Source organism: Peromyscus maniculatus, chromosome 20 (genome assembly GCF_049852395.1).
Source record: "Peromyscus maniculatus bairdii isolate BWxNUB_F1_BW_parent chromosome 20, HU_Pman_BW_mat_3.1, whole genome shotgun sequence".
Classification (NCBI taxonomy): Eukaryota; Metazoa; Chordata; class Mammalia; order Rodentia; family Cricetidae; genus Peromyscus; species Peromyscus maniculatus.
In genome coordinates this window covers 12,261,981-12,281,904 of record NC_134871.1, presented here as the reverse complement: position 1 = coordinate 12,281,904, position 19,924 = coordinate 12,261,981, and the positions used below count along the sequence as shown (strand labels likewise).

Below are 19,924 nucleotides of genomic sequence, written 5' to 3'. Positions count from 1 at the left end.
AGGAAGCCTCCAAGGAGCTCCTTCAAATAATTAAAACAGTCACAAAGGAAAACACCAAGGAAGATTGTCTTATGTTCTGTAGTAAAACGTGAAACACCTCATCCTTCACAATGGGAGCAGTGAGAAAGAGAGGGTAATGGTTGAGGCTTATTGTCAAAAGTGCTGTTGAGCTATCACTAATGTCTGACAGATCGGCTACATCCAAAATACTGAGCTTCCTTTCTCAAGAGATATTCACACACACACACACAAAAAAAATTAAATGACAGTGTTGACACCATCATAATATGGCAAAAAATAGCTTACGGGCATTTTCTCTAACACAAGAGCATATTCTCAGAATCTATGAAAAATCTTCCAGGAATAACTATTGTGTTAATGGAAAGGGAGATAAAAATCATGTATTTTAGGTTTGTTTATTTGCCCCTGTTCTCTCTTTTTTCTCCCTCCCCACACCCATGTGCGTGTGCATGTGTGTGTGTGTGTGTGTGTGTGTGTGTGTGTGTGTGTGTGTGTGTGTGTGTGTGTTGCTGGGAATTGAACCTGAGACATGATATAAAGATCTAATAGGCAAGGACGCTGGAGGTAAAGCGGGGGAAGGAAGGCATTGCCTTTTAATTTTGCAGTTTGGATTGAGTGTAAATTGTTCACTAAGACCAGCCTATGAGCAGTATAGAGAAAAATTGTTCCCAGTTAGCAATCACTGCTTAATATTTGTTGATTCCTTTTCATAGTCCTTTTTACAAAATGTTTTTTTGCCCTCACAGCCTTCTAACCCATATGGACTATAAAACTGGATTTTTGAAAGAACATTGACAAGGCATGAATTTGCTATGCTAAGAGAGCAGTGGCTGTGTGCAGTAGGCAGCAGAGCAAATAAAGGGAATGCTCAGACTTGAGAAATCAGAAAAGCTTCTAAATCGAAGTCACTTGTCCTAGTTTAAGCATAGAGCTTGACAATTTTGGCCTGAGCAGGAGAAACAGTGAGTTAGGGTGAGAGCAAAATTGTGAAGAAAAATGATGATTCAATATGATGCCTGTAAAGTTAGAGGTGACATTGAAAAGCATGTATAGACATGACCCTAAGAAACCTGTAAATTTCTTTATACTAATTTTCCTGAGGACTACAAAAACTAGAGAAGTAAATTATGGCAGATTAAAAAGTAAACTTTTTTAGTGGCAACTGTAGAGTTGCCTATGCTTCTCTGATGAATCAAAAAAAATCCTCAAACGTTTTTGCAGAATAATCAATATAGGTCACACTGAAAATGGAGTCATATAGATTGCCCAGTTTAAAGTAAAAGAGGTAGCAAAAAGTTTTCCCCATGTTGGAAGATTGAATAAACAAGGAAAAAGTTTTCAAAGAAAAGATCCAGTGTGTATGCTTCTAATTAAAATATTATGAACAAATGTGCATAAATAAAAACAGAGGTTTTTGAAAAGGTCCCAAATACTAGCGATGTATGCAGCGCATGGTAATTGTGGAATTTTTTAAAAATAGAGACTAACTTAACAGGAGCATTAGTATCTAAAACCAAGTGATTTGGATCAAATAATTACTTTCATATTTAATTTAAGGCACAAAGGAGAAAATATTCAAAGTGTTTATGGATATTATTGTACTGTGAAGTATTGTTGCTATTAAGAACTACACTTTCTGAGACAATGGATCAGAGTTTGACATACACATCAAGAAAAAATGCATTTCACCTTTCTTGAAAACATACAGATTATATCCTAATGTTTAAAAATTTTATGCTTGACTTGATTGATAATCTATGAAGATGTTACAATAAAGGAAAATATTCTTAAATAGTGCTTTACAACTTCTTCTTATGCAATCAGATGACCCATGAAGCTTTGTTTAAAGATTTCCTTTGTGTTCTGTTAAAATGTATGAAAGATGGTGACAAATAGGAGAAATTAAAACTTATAGTTACTACAACAGTGATTACTTTTTCGTGTATGAAGTTTGATCTTTGATGGCAGCTGGCAGATGATGAATACTTTCAAGTGACAAAAGCCCTTTGGGATGGCGAAGTTTTTTTAAACACAACTCCTAACTTTAAACTGGTCTAGAACAGGCGGTCTGAAACATTCTTATGTTCCTGGTTTTGCTTCTTTGATGCCATTTCTATAAACACAAGGGTCTCCTGATGTCCTGGAGTAGATTAGTGTCACTGCTATCATCCATGAGTTTTCCAAAGACAGGAAGAAATTCCATAGGGAAGAGGAATCAGGATGAGGGAGAGTATGTTCTTCAAAATGAAACAACCCCTTGAGTGCTTGTGCAGTTTTGAGAAGACAAAGAAAAGGATGGGAGTTTCCAGCAGATTTTCCAGCAGAGTGATGCCTTTGGAAGAGAGTTTTTGTTTTTGTTTCTTTGTGTTCTTTTTTTTTTTTTAATTAAAACCAAGCAGAGTAAACAAGTAAGTTCAAAAGTCAGAATGTATAGTCTCAAAACAATGACTTTGGATCATTAACAGCTACAGAGTATTACAGTATAGCATGCTTTTAGCCACTTTCAGGAGAGAAAAATATGGCAACTCATTGAGCCAAGATGAACTCTTCACATTTGGTGGAGCAATTTAGAGAGTCTTGTGTTCAATATGAATTTGAACACAGATTTTTCTCCACTTCTCTCTACTCTTTCTTGTTATCTGTAACTGAAATTGAAGAATCACAGCAAAGCCAGAGTATGTTCAGAATTTTGTGTATCAAGAAGAAAAGAGACCTCTCTGAGACATTGCCAAGGTTTACACCCAAGAGCTGTCACTCACCTACAAATGCAGTGGATGAGAAGATGAGAACAGTTCTAACCAGTTCTTCTTTGACCAGGAACTGCTTGTGTCAAAAGAACTTGGAGCCACTGTCACAGGAAAATTGGTGGGCCTTGCTGGAAAGAGAGATTCAAGGCTAGAAAACCTCTACTGAGCTGCAAATCTGATTGTGTCCTTTTAAACAATGAAAAGAAGCCTCCTACCTCATGCTTAAACATACTGGGTGGTACACTGGTCTTTCAAGTCACTAATACTGATGGTGAATTGTTGTGAACTGAATTGAAAAGTTTGAGGCCAGTAAAGGATTTATGAATTCACAGAACTCTTCTGAGGGTTACTCCCTGACTTAATAGCCAAGTGACAAAAATGACAAGATATCTAGAAGCAGTCACACACAGCTAGGAAATTACTTTTAAAACAATTAAGCAGAATGTTTGTCTTGTGCACACACTCAGGTGGGAATGCCACCAGGAAGAAAATTAGGACACTCTCTGCACTACCCCCTACCCACCCACCCCCAAAGAAAAAGAAAAAGAAAAGAAAAAAAACATATTCATCTGTATTTTCTGTATGTACTTGTATGTGTGTGAGCATGCATATCATAATACGTGTGCAGAGGTCAGAGGACAATTCACAGGAATCAGTTCTCCCCTTCAATTATGGGGGTTCAGGGGGTAGAACTCAGGTCATTGGGCTTAGGGGCAAGCACCTTTACCTGCTGAACCATCTCCTTGGACTACTTCCTTCTCGCCAACCATTTCTACTATAAAAATTTCTGTGCATCCCTCTTCTCCCAAGTAGGAAATGCACAGTAATAACAATACAGCTTGTGGCTGAATAGCAGTGTTCTTGGCTCTTTTTCCCCTTCCTGATTATGAGTCCTTATTTTTTTTTAGTATTTCAAATTTAATATTTTTTAGTATTGTGCTCATTGGCTAAAACACAAATGGAAATCCTGTCCCGGAAGAGCATCTTGAAGACTGGAAATGATAGATAGATAGATAGATAGATAGATAGATAGATAGATAGATAGATAGATAGATAGATAATGAATAAATTGATAATAGCTAGACTTATTAACCAGGCCAAGATTACAATCAGATTTAATGATTTCTGACTGGGAAGAAACCAAAAGCACCCCCTTCCAAGCAAAACACCAACAAAAGCCACAAAAGCCTACAATAACCAGCTAGCTCACCAAACAGCAGCAGAAGCAGGTCTACGTATTAGGGTTTGTTGCATATGTTCAGCATTGAAACTTGAGTAAGAAATGTTAGAAAACCAACAGGAAGAAGGTAAACATGGCTACACATTTAGTGCAGACTATTTCTTTTTGTCCTTAGAAAGCTAGTTCTATAAACCAGAACCTTTTCTCCCTATGGCCTAGATCAGGGCTTTCTGATGTAATATTCTACAGTGATAGAATACTGTCAATGCTGTACAATATGCCCCTATTAACCATAAGTGTCTACTGAAGCCTTCATCTGCTAATGTGAGTGATGACCAAACATTCAACAAATCTAAATCTAAGAAGCCACATATAATGGAAATCATTATATAAGACCACATAGCTGTATATTTGTAGCAAAAGGTAATGCTGTAATGATGTTAGATGTAAGCAATATGGGGTCCCAGGAAATCTTAAACAGAATGAGAGGATTTCCTGATGGGTTTTATCAATGTGAGGTTCAATGTGAGATGATTGCCTCTGTTCCACCTTCTTAAGTCCTTACGCTTACCTCTAGCTGCTGACCTCTCTTACTTACATGTAGAATTGTTCCCTTCTTATTTTGCTTGTTGGTGTCTCCCAGGCCCTCCCTTTGCTGAAATCATGGTCAGTATGTTTGCTCCAGACAAGAGTCCTACAAATCTAAGCAAATCTTGCTTTCCATGTATTGGTGGAAGTATTCAGGCAATTCCACATAGTTAAAAGGGAGGTTTATTTTGTGGGGGAACCTTACAAGTAAGGGGATAGGTTACAGGGTCCGGGAAAGGTATAGAGAAGTCCAGCGGTGTTCTCTGGAGAACTCTGCTCACTCTACCTCCAGCATCCAGGATCCAGGAACCAAGAGAGTCGGCACATCCGGATCTCGGGTCTTAAGGGCTCCTGTCTCAGCCTGCCTCCTAGGCATGACAGTTACCACAAGCCTCAATGAGGGTAGTACTTCCAGGTCAAAGGTGAAACTGCTACCCACTACATCCATGCTTTTTTGTTTTTCTGTAAGTTTTATACACTTCTATACTATTCAAATATGCATAACCACATACATACTATACATAAGTATGTATACTAATTCATAATTTATATATTAATAAGTTATCCTATATACAATTTACTACTATATAATAACCTTTTTTTCAGTTTTACATTATTTTATATAAATTGATATTATTCAGATGCAGGCTTAATCTTTTCTTTTGATTTTAGTACTGCAACATAAGTCAAAGAAAATTATCTTTATATTCCACATCTAGAATAGAGGAAGGCACATAAAAAACTGTACTTACATTTATTTCCATAATGCCTCTTTAACAAATTCTAACTTTTCTTTACACATAAAATACTTCAAGAATCCATTGAGAGACTCATTTTCTAAATTGCATTCTGACTCAGGCAAGAGGCATGTGGCTAGGGAGGCTTTGAGCTAACATGCTCCAAAAGGAAGACAGTGAGACAAGAGGTGGCAGAGGGCTGATGAGCAACAGGAGTCTTGACTCCATCCTTGCTTTTCTTCTCACTGTTTTGTGACATGAAGAAAGTCTTTCCAATTTGAGTGACAATTTTCTATAATTATTTTTATTCGTGGTTACATTTACTTATATGTGCTCTTACAAAAATTGTAGTTAGTTTTCCAGACAGAGAAGATCCCATGTGAGTGGTAAAATGTAACAATACATCTATAAGTGCTTCTCTTTCCACAGCTGGGACAATAGGAAACTCCGTTATCACATTAGATGGCAGGGATTGTACTGTGGTTGCTACACTATTATTTCCCCATAGGGTCTGCGTAGAGCCTCAGAAACCTTCTTAACATAACTCAAGAAGAAATAACCAGTTGATTGTTTTTAGTATGTGGCATTTGATATATGTAATTTCATTGGCATATATAAAAATTTTCCCCAAATGAATTCCTTCTGACATAAGGTTACAAGCTCCAAGGCTTAAGGCAACCTTTGTCCTCATTGAAGTCTTAGTTCTGAGAACTAGTGGGAAGTTTGGAGTGTCTCTTCCAGGAGGCCCTTTGGGTTTTCATGAATACACAACTTTTGGCAGTCTGCTCTGGCGCGACGGAACTCCTCACACATTAGTTGAGACATCCCTGCAGACTTGACCAGACTAGGTGAGAAATCCTTTGTATTAATATTGCTGCTCAACACAGATTGAAAAGGTCTCTCATTCATGATTCACTGTAGACAAGTGTTTTGGGCTTTTTGTTTTGTTTTGGCTCCTAAAAAGTGAGAATTTTCTACCAGGATCTTGCTTCATTCCTTAGCTATTTTAGAAATGGATTTCAGATGCTGCTCATACTTCAGACTCAAGATACAAAACTACAGCTGACCTTTCTGATCATCTAATTTGAGAGCTAAATCTAATCAATGAATTTCTAGTTGCATATGCCAATCTCTCATATTTTGATTCTAAACACAGATACTGCAATGCACTATTGGCTCCCACAAGCTCTATTCCTTATTATGCTTCCCTGTTCCAAAAGCAAGAGTCAAAGGAGGAAGAGAGAGACAGACAGAGAGGCAGAAAGAGAGAGACAGAGGCAGAGACAGAGACAGAGAGACAGAGAGAGGAGGAGGGAGAGAATCAAGACAATAAGGAAAGTGTAGCTACTAAATAGTGCCTTCCTTCTTTTCTACAGTTCTTGAGAACCAAAGTTCAAGCCAGGAGCCCATGTTTTAGTCATTCAGTTTTCTGGCGATTTTATCATGTCTCCCTCACCAGTTGTGAATATTGCACAATTAGCACATTTCTGAAAGCCCCTATGGCCATGTCCTCAAGCTTCCTCCCCAGTTCCTGGAATTTCCACTGGAGGACCTCAGCCCTGTTTCTGCCCCGTGGTTTTGATTCTGACTACACAGGCGTCCCCACTCCTTGGCGAATACCTTCTGCTCCTTGTGGTGATGTTTCCAGTCCATCTTGAGGAGTCATAAAGTGCTATTAAAACAGTCATCCCTCTTAGTCTGTCCTGGGGAACCATCACACAGTATTGCTATTGTCCAACGGTTAAAGGCTGAGGCAGAGGCTGGATCGGAAAGTTGGTTTTAGCATCCCAGCAGGGCCAGGGAAAATAAATCCCTGTGTGTAAATGTGGCTGGGTGTCAAGCAGCTGGAGAAGCAGCTGTGAACAGAATCCAAGGGAAGATTATTTGGGTGAGTGTGCATGGCTACCAGACATCAATTTCATTTGACTAATATGTTCTTTTCCATCCAATTGAATAGATTACGGCAGTGTCAAATAAATAATATGTTGCCACATTTGGCCCAACAAGAAAAACACTGGGTATCAATAAGCAAGTGTAAGACCACATGAAAGCCCAACTGTGTTTGAGAAATGCAGGGAGTAAACACTCAGGTATCATGAAATGCAGACATTTTTCTTGTCAAAATGTTCTAGGAGCCAAGTTTGTGGGGTCCCTGCTGCTGTGACAACACACTGGTCTCTGAAGCTCATCCAACTCAGCCACAGTCCCAAATTAAACCTTCGGTGTTTGTCAAGGCAGCCACAAAGGTGGGTCAAAGGCTCATTACCCAATTCAGAATGCATTCAGTCAACTTCTCCAGCCTGCTGTCTGGTGGCCAGGCTCAGAGGAGGCCACTGGAGGTAGAGGAAAGGATAAGGAGGTTCCAATGGATTTTTCTTCTTAAAAAAGGGACACAGCAGACACTCCCGGCTTATAAGCCCATCGGGAACCCCAACGGGAACACAGGCACATATCCAGGTAATTCTTGTATCACACTGTCACAGCCTCTCCTAGAAATACAGGCCTAAGACTAGAGAGAAAAAGATAGCAGTAGCTTGCTCCATAGGAAGGCAGAGGCCATGAGATGATTTCAAATGGCCATGACATTTTGTTCCCTGCCTTAAAAAGTGCTGTTCTAATGCAATGTTAATTTCAGGATATATGAAATATACTGCAATGAACTCTCCAAATCCTCTTCACTCACAAATTAGCAACATGAAATTTTCTAAGTGAGTTATAGAAAACAATAAGAAAAGGAAGGTAGAGATAATGAGTGCCATCCTGAGCCACTTCACATGTGCTGGGAGGTTCAGTTCTCACATCTCAGTGCTGTATGTACTGTTCATTTCTTATAAAAGTAGAAGTAAAGAAAAGAGATGTTAACTAAATTATCCAAGGTCACATTGAGAAGCCAAACACCAGGCTAAGCGGTCTAGATGCATTCATTCACTGTTTTCTCTCAAAAGCTTTGCTCTGAGCGATGTTCAATTATCTCAGGTTAGAGAGTTGAAGAGATTAAGGACCCAGGGTTTAGACCATGCAATCTTCTCTCAGAAAGATCTATCAGATAAAGTACAAATGATGGTCATTGTCCCAGAGGCAAGGAACTATGTACACAGTATATTTAGGAAAAGCAAACAGAAATACTGCTCACATGAAAGGGTTGAAATTTATTTTCTAGAAATTGGGAATTATTCATAAAAATATTTTATGAGTTGTTCATAAGGAAAGCTATTGATAACCATCATCTCAATGAACTCAGTCAAGTTAGTAGCCATGAACATGATATACTGGAGGTAGAATCAGAAGAATTTTTAAAGTTGATTATTTTGGAGATGATGAGAGAAATGAAAGGCCATTTCGCAGAATTTTCACTTTGAAATTTACTGGTGATACCAACCAAGATGAGAAATGCAGAATTGGTAGGCTTCATTGAAAAACCTATAAGTGATTTGGTTGCAGTAAGTATTAGATGTAGAGGCAAAGAGTGTTCTAACAGATGTGTTTCAACCTTCCCAGTGATTTTATGATAAAGGCACTTGAGAATCTCAACTCAAAGATGTAGAAACTGTCTACACACACATCCACAGGAAGTACAGGCCATTTCCCACATAACACAAGGTCTATCATGGAGATTCTCCTCTCCCTTGTCAGCATTTCCCATTTCCAAGATTTCAAACTTTTGGAGGTAGAACTCCTTCCGTATATTTGCTCACCTATTCTATGAAAAGGAAAGAGGAAATACATGCTGAAAAGCAGGCAAGAGTAGGGGAGATCTCGCACTGAATAATTTGTACATGTTTGGATTTCTAAATGTTGCACACTTGCTCTTGACTTGAAGAGTCTTCCAAGAAAAACCTACCTGGGCTTTATTTTCATTCTCTGTGCTGCGTGATGATAACGATGCTGGCTAAGGTGGTTGGAAGGATTCGTTAAGTTCACATGCCTAAAGTACTTGCTCCTAGCATAAGCACATGTGGCAGAAATATTAAATAATATGACAATCACTATCACAAGAATGGCAGTGATGACAAGAAGACAGGTAACTCTATGGTATGTTCTTTATTAGTTCAGATAAAATTGCTAGGAGGAGAGAAAGGGGATGGCTAGTCAAGATTTTAGGTTTAGGCAGCTTGGGAACGAGGGAAGGTAGTACTATTATAGCAATCTGAGGAGAAAACTTGGACTAACCATAGTCCTAAAGACAGACAGGCTTCTCTCGGTGAGCCGCTAACAGCACTATAACAGACTATTTAAAAAGCATGTGTTCTTATGATACAGGAGTAAATGGACACAGAAACCTGCTGTTTGGCCTGTTCAGGACCAGCAGGAGGTTGGACTAGACTATAACAGGGCAGGTTCTAGAAGATCAGCCCAAGCGCGGGCCAGCCTTTGTCTGGACTTGTAAAATCAGGGAGAGGGAATGCCTGAAACATAAAAGACCAACTTGGACCATCTGGTTCTGTAACAGTCCCCATCAACACGTCTGCACTTGATGAGACCGATATAATAAATGAGGATAGACGTGTTTCACTCCTGTCAACAGCCATACGCTGAGAAAGATAAGAGAAGCTTTTGAAATTGTAGAGATCTTTTGGCTTTAACTATTCCAGAGGCAATTAGTTCCATATGGGAAGCAAATCCATGCGGATGGATTTAACTATCCATTCTGTAGCTGCTTATCAAGAGGCAGTATATTCTGTATAACACACACAAAAGCCAGATCTCGTTACTGTGACACCTGCCGCTATCAATGCTGGACAGCAATGAATTAGCCTCAGGTCTCTGATAGTCTACGTGCCAACTTGTTGGAAAGGAATTAATTGATTACACTCAGAATCAAAGTTAATAACAATAAATTGCTTTTTTAAATAAGCTGATTTAAGAGATGTTACTTTCCAGAGGCCCCGAGACACTTAGAACACAGCATCCCAAGAGCCTGGATTTCCTCTTATGCCATGGTAAAAGCTAAGCCGTTTAGGGAAAAGCTTTCACAGTTTCTGTCTGTGCTGGCTAAATTTAAAGAAGAAAAATTATTGGACAATGTATAATTCATTCTGCCAACGCTCATGAGCTTCCCTGATGATCAGCATGCTGGTGATAATTCTTCTTCTTAAGAAAATAGATTCTTAGGGATGAGGAAAGAAAAAATAAGAAATAGAGAATCAAGGGGAAAAGATGAAGGAAAGCAAAAAGAAAAAGAAAGATTGAGGGCAAAATCCCAGCATCTCTTCCCATACCTACTTCTGCCAGTTGGCTTGGAACTTAGAACTTGGTGACCACACATCCACCACACCATCTGGGGAAGGGCACAGGAGCAGGCGTGGCAGGAGCTGGCTTTGACAGGTTAACACGATTCTCAAAGCCAAGCAACCTCAAAACCCATGGGCTTGGTGAAAATGTCTATAGGACAAACCTGTGGCCTTTGGGATTTGGCAAAAAAATTGAACCCATTATTCTAACATTTTTGTGCTAAGCCAAGTGCTGTGCATTGTCAGGCAGTTCTCCCTTAATTTCCAAACCCATGTGTATTTCCCAGGGAATGTGATCCATATGTTTCTAATTCATTTACATTTAAATCATCATAATGCTGTTTTGCTGAGCTATTTGATGTCCAAGAAGCCTATGAGGCCTTTTACAAGCCCTTTTAAAGGCTGTCTCCTTTGAACCTGCAAGTCATGGTTTTCCTGTACAAAATGTGAATTAAAATAAAGAAAGGTTATAGTTACTCTTCAAACTAAATTCCTCTGAATTTAAATGGGTAATAATAATGACAACCATTAAAATAATGTGATCTCAGAGGCAACCTCGCTTATAAATTTAGGAAAAAATCTATCAGTTGGGGAAAAAATGTTCCAGCTTTTCCAGTGTATAGCCATGAATCCGAGGGGCTGGTCCCCACCCATTTTGTAGATTATGTTAAGAAGATGATTCACTTTTATAGCCCTCTGAGTTTTCTAAAGCCTGAACTAATTTCTTTCAGACATTGATTGCATTCATGGACAATAATTGTAGCTATCCTGACATATTAGATAGATTAGATATATAGATGATAACAGATAATAGAGGACAGAAATAAATATAGATGGATAGATGGATAGAAAGATAGATAGATAGATAGATAGATAGATAGATAGATAGATAGATAGATAGATAGATAGGAAGATAGGTAGATAGATAGATAGATAGATAGATAGATAGATAGATAGATAGATAGATAGATAGATAGATAGATAGATGATAGAAAGGAAGATAGATAGATAGATAGATAGATAGATAGATAGATAGATAGATAGATAGATGATAGATAGATAGATAGATAGATAGATAGATAGATAGATAGATAGGAAGGAAGATAGGTAGATAGATAGATAGATAGATAGATAGATAGATAGATAGATAGATAGATAGATAGATAGATATAGATATAGATATAGATATTTTAACAGGATGTTTAGACATTGGCTGATGGCTGGCTTCAAGCTTGCAATGATCACTAGACCTTTACTTCCTGAGGGCTAGGATTGTAGGTATAAACCACACCATGAAACAATCTTATAATATTACTCATAAAATGTTTTGGATGCTTGTGGGCCAGAGTTGGTAGGCCCTTGAGACTTGAGACATTTATGCACTACCACAGAACTATTCCCTATTTACTGAACAAGTTAATATGGGTTGGACAGCACATGGAATACTTCACACACAATCCTATTTCATGTTTCACATGGGCAAAAATTCCTCAAATCTCTCATGATTATTTCTCATTTCTCAAGTTGCAGAAAATAAAATTTTAAAAAGGTGTATGCTATAGATAATTTAAGGAAACATGCTTAAATTCACAAAACTGGCATGTAAAAACAGACATGAGCACACAGAGCTCATACTCAGTAGTTAAGTGGTTAACTTCTACTCCTTCTGTTTCTAGGGTAGCCACTCCGTAAGACATGAATGGAGTAGAAAAGTAGAAACGTCTTTTGTTTGTCAAGATCTTACCACAAGCAAGGCAGAGTGTGAATTTTAAAATGATCAAAAGAGTTTCCTTTCACTTTTAGAGCTCTGGGTCTAGTTCTAGAAATGTGTAATTGTCAATGGAGTACAATTTTGTCCTATAACTAGACACTGTTTAAAAAGGCTTGAGAATGGTAGGGGATATACAGCTCAGTTGATTTTACAGGCTCAATAGTGCATATGTATCAGCAAGAGTGAGCCTTTCTCATATTTTGTAGTCAGTAGACATTGGTCTGCTTCCTTGTCTTCCTCTTTCTTCATCATATTCCTTCTCCTATTCTCCTGTGATATTTGGAACTTATCCTAAGACATGGTCTAGATACATTGTTTTCTTGCAAGATGGCCTTGACAGGAATGCTAAGGATGGATTTGGAAATAATTGCAATGCAGGGAGGTCAATAAGGAGTTCTTTTAATAATTCACTGTTAGATTAAGACAGTGGTCCTGGAAGAAGAAATGACCTTTGCGAGCCTTGAGCTTTCCATTTTCATAGTCAGTTTTCAACATTTGGATGTTCAAACAAAGCAAATCCCTTTCTGTGGTATTTGCTGAAAACTCAAATTTCTCCCCAGTTCCCAATGTAGTGTCTGTATACCCACAGACATACATATCCTGTCATTTATAATAAACACTGACTTCATGGCCATGTAAGCAGAAATGCTACTTTCTGAATAGCCATTTCAACATCATTAGGATTTTACACTGGACTTTGTATCTCTCTATTGATATGGAGAGACGGTTCAAGTATACTGACTTCCCAAGAGAAAAAGGTGAGAGAGGCTTCCCACATAGAAAAGGGTTAGAATTTCCTACATAAAATAAGGACTCCTTTTCCAATTTAAAAGTAAACTTTCATCATCAATGCCAGTGTTACATGCATTGAGGATAGAGTCATTCATTTGACAAGTGAGATGGCCCCAAATGTCTGTCCCTCCAGATACCTCTCACTAGTTTGGATTGTGTCTAACTACTCTTAGATGACTACTTATGATAGGTCTTTTGAAACAGAGTTTTGGTTTTGAAGGGAGAATTATCTTTGAAGTCCACCATTATTATGTTGCTCAGTATTAGCAATATGATAAGGAAGATGTCATCAGATATCTTATTTTTCCTCTTCTAGATGCTACTTGTGGAGATCACTGTACTTTTGATGTTTGCTCAGGTAGACTCTTCAGTCTCATTCCCATGATAGGATTGCTCACATGATCCCTGTAGTAAATTTCCAAGAAATCTACCAGGTTTCCATTTCCATCATGCTCTAATTTCTTCTCTCATGTAGTCTTGGATTCACAGTATAGATTTTTGTCCAAAGTCTTCCTTCATTTTGAAAATGCACTGGTCATTGAAGTATTATTAATAATTTTTAAAAATTAAATAATGCCCTCACAAAAAATGAAATGCTTCGACAGCCATTCATTATTTCTCATTGTGCTTATAGTTAGATTACATTATGGGGTTATGGCTCCAGTGAAGTCCCCACCTCACCTCATTTATTTTTTTCTCAGTTAATAAGCTCCAGCCATCCTAGCCATCCTGGTCCGACTGGGTCCTCAGGCTTAGATCTCACTCACAGGTCACTTCCTTGGAGAGAATCTCTTCTGTCCCTCATATAAAGCACTAAGCTTGCTGAATTACATGTAGGAGTGAGTTTTTTAAGTGGTCATGAACAGAATGTGATCGTCACACCTTCATGCATGCTGATATGTACAAACATGGACACATGAAGAGAAATCAGAATTTGCTAACGTTCACTTGAGTTAACTATCAGTTCGTTTCTGAGTAGGAATGCAAACATGTATTTTGTAGGCCAGCATCATGCAGGTGACTAGAGTTAGAGGGCCTAAAAACATGCTTGTAAACTTTTACATGACCTTATCTGTTTCCTTTAATGTTCTTTCCACAAACTGAATTGTGCTTTACTGATGGCTAAGCCTGTTTACCAGAGGTAAATACCTAAAATAAAAAGCTGTCTTCTCTTCCACATTGTGTTTCCTAGAATAATGCCTGAAAGATTTTTTTTTAATTCTTCTCTCACACAATACATCCTAAACACAGCCTCTCCTTCCCCCATTCCTCCTAGCCTCCACCTTCCTTCTCCCCCGGATTCACTGCTCCTCCATTACTCTTCAGAAAGAAGTAGGCTTCCCAGTGACATCAACTGAACACATTATAACAAGATGCAATAAGACGTGGCACAAACCCTCATATCAAGGCAAGATGAGGCAACCCAACAAGAGGAAGAGGGTCCTAAGAGCAGGAAACATTCAGAGACACCCCCACTCCCACTGTTTGGAGTCCTCCAAACACCCCACCCAAGTTAAACAACCACAGCATGTCTGCAGAGGACCAAGTGGCAGACCCATTAATTTGAAGATTTTTGAAAAATGTAAGGACCTATTTTAGATGTTAATTTGGCGAGGACACACAATTTAGGTATATTGGTCAACTGTTAGTCTAAAATGACACTCTAAAGACATCTTATTTAAAGATGAGGTTAACATCTATTTCAGTGGCTTAATATTGAAACAGTGTTCTTCCAAAATCCAGGGGGTGGGGGTATCTTTTAATCAGAAGAAGGCATTAAGGGAGAAAGACTGAGATGCTTAGCAAAATTAAATAGATAGATAGATAGATAGATAGATAGATAGATAGATAGATAGATAGATAGATAGATAGATACTGTCTCCATGCTGCATTCAAACTACAGACTTCGGCATCACTTCTTGCTGCAAGCTGCAGAAAAACGTAAGGGAATTCAGCTACTATCACAAAAGCTACTACTTGCAAAAGTCAAGGACTTTTCCAAAGGTCAAGCCATGGCTTAAGAGATCTTGTTGATATTTTAGCTTATATATCACACACAAAAGCTGATTCATAAAATGATTTTCTTGTGTTCTTCCAAGAACTCCTAACAGTGTATTTATCAAGAATGCCTATCAAGCATCCGAGGCCAAATGAAACAACACCTGTCTCCTAGGTCAGGCGGATAGCTTTATTTCTTGTGCAATTTAGGTTAAGATCCTCCTTTCTTATAGAACCTTATTAATAGACCCCTAAGTTCTTACCTAACCACTTCTAGGAATGTAGACTGAGCACATAGATCCCCTTTTTGATATATTAACTGGTCATTAGCACTCAGTTGACCTCCTCTTTTACTACTCCCATTTTGGGTTGTAAAACAAAGCCTGATGATCCCTGTCTGAGGAAAATTCTTACCTACCTTTATGGCCACATAAGAATTCAAGCCTGGTGACCTTGCTCAGCCAGAGGATTGCTATTGCTTGGGTTTATAACTGGATTCCTGACAGACTTAGGCAGAACAGAGAAAATAAGGAGACGAAGAGGAGGAGAGAAAGAGAGGAAAATAGAACAGAAGAACTACATGGGTAAGAACTGGAGAGGAACAAATTAGACGGGAAGAACTAGGTTGAAGGGCTAAAAGAGAGTACTAGAGGAACAAGATGGAAGATGGGGAAGAGCCAGATGGGGAAGAACAAGATGAGAAAGAAGGAGATGGGAGAGGAGCTAAGAAAGGAAAAAACTAGATGGATGAGAACCTAGATGGGGCAGAACTAAGATGAGAGAATTAAGATAGAACTTAGAGGGGACAGCAGATAAATGTAGAGAGAAATCTGGCAAGAAGGGAGTTAGGCATGAGAGCAGAATAGAAGCTGTGTAGAGAGAAAACTGACTCAGAATAATAAAGTGTATGGACTAAGGAGTTTCATGTACATAGATTCATTTCTTTCCATCAAAGATTAAATTATCAGTTGGTTGTAGATTCTTCCCAGACCCTGGAAGGGGACTACAGAGAGGCTGGACCCCCCAGTCCCCGATAACTTCTCCCTCAGGTCTCTGCCTTTCAGCCTGCTCTGCAGGTTTCAGCTGAAATCACGTGAGCCAGTTGCTTAAAATCAATTTCTCTTCCTCCCCACTTACACACACACACACACACACACACACACACACACACACACACACACACACACACACACGTGTATGTTATGTTCATAGGTGTGCACAAACTCACCCTGTTGGTTTTGTTTCTCTGGAGAACCCTAAGAAGTAGAAGCCAGATACAGCCATAATTAAGCTTGCTAGTACTTGCTTTTGGACAGTTTACTAATACTTCCTTTTAAACAATTCTTCCTTACACAGGACTCCAGGGGAATGCAGGAGCTAAATCTATTATTTTCCCCATAGCCCCCTTCCTCTTCCCATACCATCACTCTATTCCACCCATTGTCCCTCTTTTCACCTTGCTCTATGAGCTTCTGGCCAGACTTACAGGATTCCTTCCTGTCTTTCAGGTTGCTATAGTCACCAAATGAAAAGTCTTTGCCTTCAGAACTTTTTGTTGACCTCACACATATTAATTCTGCTGTTTTGACTGCCTTTTCCCCAAAAAGCTTCTGGTGGGTAAACTGTCCCGTGTTGTTTCATACATGTCATACATGTGTGGATTGGGAATAAAACCAGAGAAATAGAACAATGAAAGTGCCATTAAATAGTAGGATAATAAGCAGATGTGTTTTTTTTCTGTTTGTGTCTTTTTAATGGTGTCAAATAGTCCATAATAAATTTTTTAATTTAAAAGAAGTTATTAAAATTATGTATTAAAATTATGAAATTTAAGAGAATTTGAGACATAACTGGAGTTTAAATAGAAGGACATGATTGAAAATTCTCTTTAATGAGCATGTGTGGTCCTCACCAGCACTCTGAGCACTCTTGATTTGATTGTACTTCTGATGGTTTCATTATCTTTGTCATCAAAAGGACAATGTTTCAAGCCATACTATGTGATGAATGCTTCATAATCTGACAGCCTTTGTTAGAAACAGATCCCTGTGGCTGACAACTATCTTTTCCAATCATGTGATTTGCTCCTATTGGTTATAAGTTGCATACGGAAAGAATTACAAGAAACTTAAAGGAGTATCTAGCTGTGTTTATCTCTTAGTATATGATCAGTAATTGTCATGTAGTCTGTGAGTTACACATTTGATTTCCATAGCACATGGAAACATGTTAAGTGCACAATAAAGTAAACTAATGGACTGGAATGCTGTGAAGTCAAACTGAAGGATGAGGCAGGACTGAGGGAAAAGGCTCTTGTGTATGAACAAAAGGATCACCAACTCAATAAAACTAAAATGATTGTTTATATCCCCCTAAGTAGACTCTAGAGCCTATTTCTTTAGTTGCCACATTTATTTTCAAAAAGAATTCAAAAGTTCAGATTACTTTATCTTATTGGGTTTTTTGTTTTAGTTTGGTTTAGTTCTTTGATTTTGGATTTTAAGAAAGAGAAAGCACGCACGCATAGTTGGGTGGGTTGGGAGTTGGGGAGGATCTGGGACAAGTTGGAGTAGGTGAAAGAATATGATCAAAATATATTGTATAATGTGTCTTAATAAAAATTAAGAAGTTTTAATATATTATAAGAGAAGTTTAAGTGTTGGTTGTTATCCTTATGTCTCTCTCTGTCTTAGAGACATACAATGCAGCATGCTCTCAATGCCAAAAATTCAGGGATTTTATTTTTCAAATGCCTGTTTTTTAAAAAAGAAGACAGGCAGAAACAGAGAGAGCAATGGAGAAATAGAGGGGGGAGTAATAAAACCAGAAATTACATAAATATTTCAGAAATTTCACACACAGTAATTCCATTTAACTCTCAGTTATACAAATATATAATAGAGTTATACAAATATGTAAAACGTCCACTTATGTCACCACAGGGTTGCATAATACATTCCATTATACTTCCCCCAAATCATTTCAAGAGCTGAGGTTGAAGTGTTAAAAGTTGAAAATACATTCTAAATGACCTTTATTGAATATTTAGTGGAAGAACCTTGCAGAACAAGTTAGTGAGCTTATGGATATTGCACATGGAAGAGTCCTGCAATTTATATTTGCTTTAAATACTTAATTAAGCATCCATATGTCAACTTGTTCCTATGGAAGTTCAGAATAAACAGAGAGTTCCCGAAGTTAAGTGCTCAAACACATGAGGTTATTGATTTTTCTGGAATCAGGGTTATCATTTATCTCTCCAATGGCATCTAGAGTCCTTGAACCAACCATTCAAATCTGTCTCCAGACATGAATTAGTACAAATGAGTAAAGTCATCCTGTAACTAGCTTCCAGATTGAAAAAAAAAAAAAGAAAGAAAAGAAATAAAAACAAAAAATCAAGATTTCTTTTACATTCATTATTTCTTTACATTGTAGCTAGTTTTTTCTTAAATTAACAGAATATTAGCAAATGTGTTTATCTTAATTTTTAGTTACATAAGAGAAATAAGGCAGCATACATTTTGAGGATGGCCAACGAATGTCTCTGTTAATCCTTTAAGAGCAGCTGGCTAGGCACATTGGTTCAATCAGACTCCATGTCTACATTAGCCAGCTTCTGCTTTTGAACATTACTGTGTAGAGTAAAAACATCATCATCAACACCAACAATGGCAATAGCAATAATAGTCAACATTTCCTGTATTCTAGACACTCTGCTAAAGCCATTTCACATGTACTTTCTCAGCAAATTCTTAGAAATTGCATATGATGGCTATTCTAAATTCCACATTTTATACAGTAGCAAATCAAGGCATTGAAATATGGATCTGACAGCCTGAACCCTTTGAGCAGGCCGGGGTCCAGAGAGGCATAAATTGTCCCACAGATAGTGTGATGTTCCTTGTGTTTGGCTAGAGTTGTAGCTAGGTCAGTTGTTAACATCAATGGCAAAGATTGGTCAAACAAAATTTAGTTCTTCTCCCCAATCTAATAAACCAATATGGTTAATCAAACTGACCATGAATGTAGTCTACAGAATCCACCCATTATGAATCTGAAAACAAACTATCAAATGATTTTCAATAGGTAGAGTTCCCTTTTGTGGACAGCGCCTGATGGTTTTCCCAAAAGTGAAAATCAAACAAAAGACCATGTATGTCCTTAACTCCTGGAGACATCAGGAGGGAACTCTAGAGTGGTCCAGTTTCACTAAAGAACTTCAACCAAGTTTCACTATTTTCAACCCTTCTGAAGTTTCCCACACCTTGTGGACATATGAAAGGGCTTAGTATTTGGGAGATTTTATTACCAAATCATAAATATTTTATTTACCCAAACCAGTAAGACAGGAAGAAATGTGAGGGGAATTTGGGCAGCTTTCAGAGGAAATCCTTGCCAACCCCCATTTGCATTAACTTTTCACAGAGCTCAAAAGTACTTTTGTTTTGTTTTAAACACTTCGTTCTGTGGGAAGACAGCCATCAGGTATGTGGTACAGATAGTGTCACCTGCCAATATCCGGGTTTAAATCTGGAAAACAAATAGTCTAACAAGCCTGATTAAGTAACATCTTCATCCTCCTCTGCCCCCTACTTTTGAGGATCCCTGAACAGTGGGATCAATGGTGATGCTATCCTTAACAGAGATGGCTTTCTGCCATGTGGGCATCTTTACTGGGATGCTTTTTCCTACAAATAAGAAAACCGGTCTTTGTTCATTCTTAAAAAAAATTCTTATTTTTTGAGATTGTGATATAATTACATCATTTCCCTTTTCCTCTCCCTTGTCCAAGCCTTTCTATATACCTGTTCTAGCTGTCTTTCAAATTCCTGACCTTGTTTTTTCACTTATATATA

General features: G+C 38.1%; 1 long non-coding RNA gene across 1 annotated transcript in view; it reads right to left on the bottom strand.

Moving 5' to 3' along the window:
• Positions 1–16,491, bottom strand: part of LOC143269663 (uncharacterized) — a 74,659-nt gene extending 58,168 nt beyond the window's left edge. Inside the window, exon 1 of the long non-coding RNA XR_013046247.1 lies at positions 16,294–16,491. This is a non-coding gene — a long non-coding RNA (uncharacterized LOC143269663). The remainder of the gene's footprint in view (positions 1–16,293) is intronic.
• Positions 16,492–19,924: the final 3,433 nt, after the last annotated feature.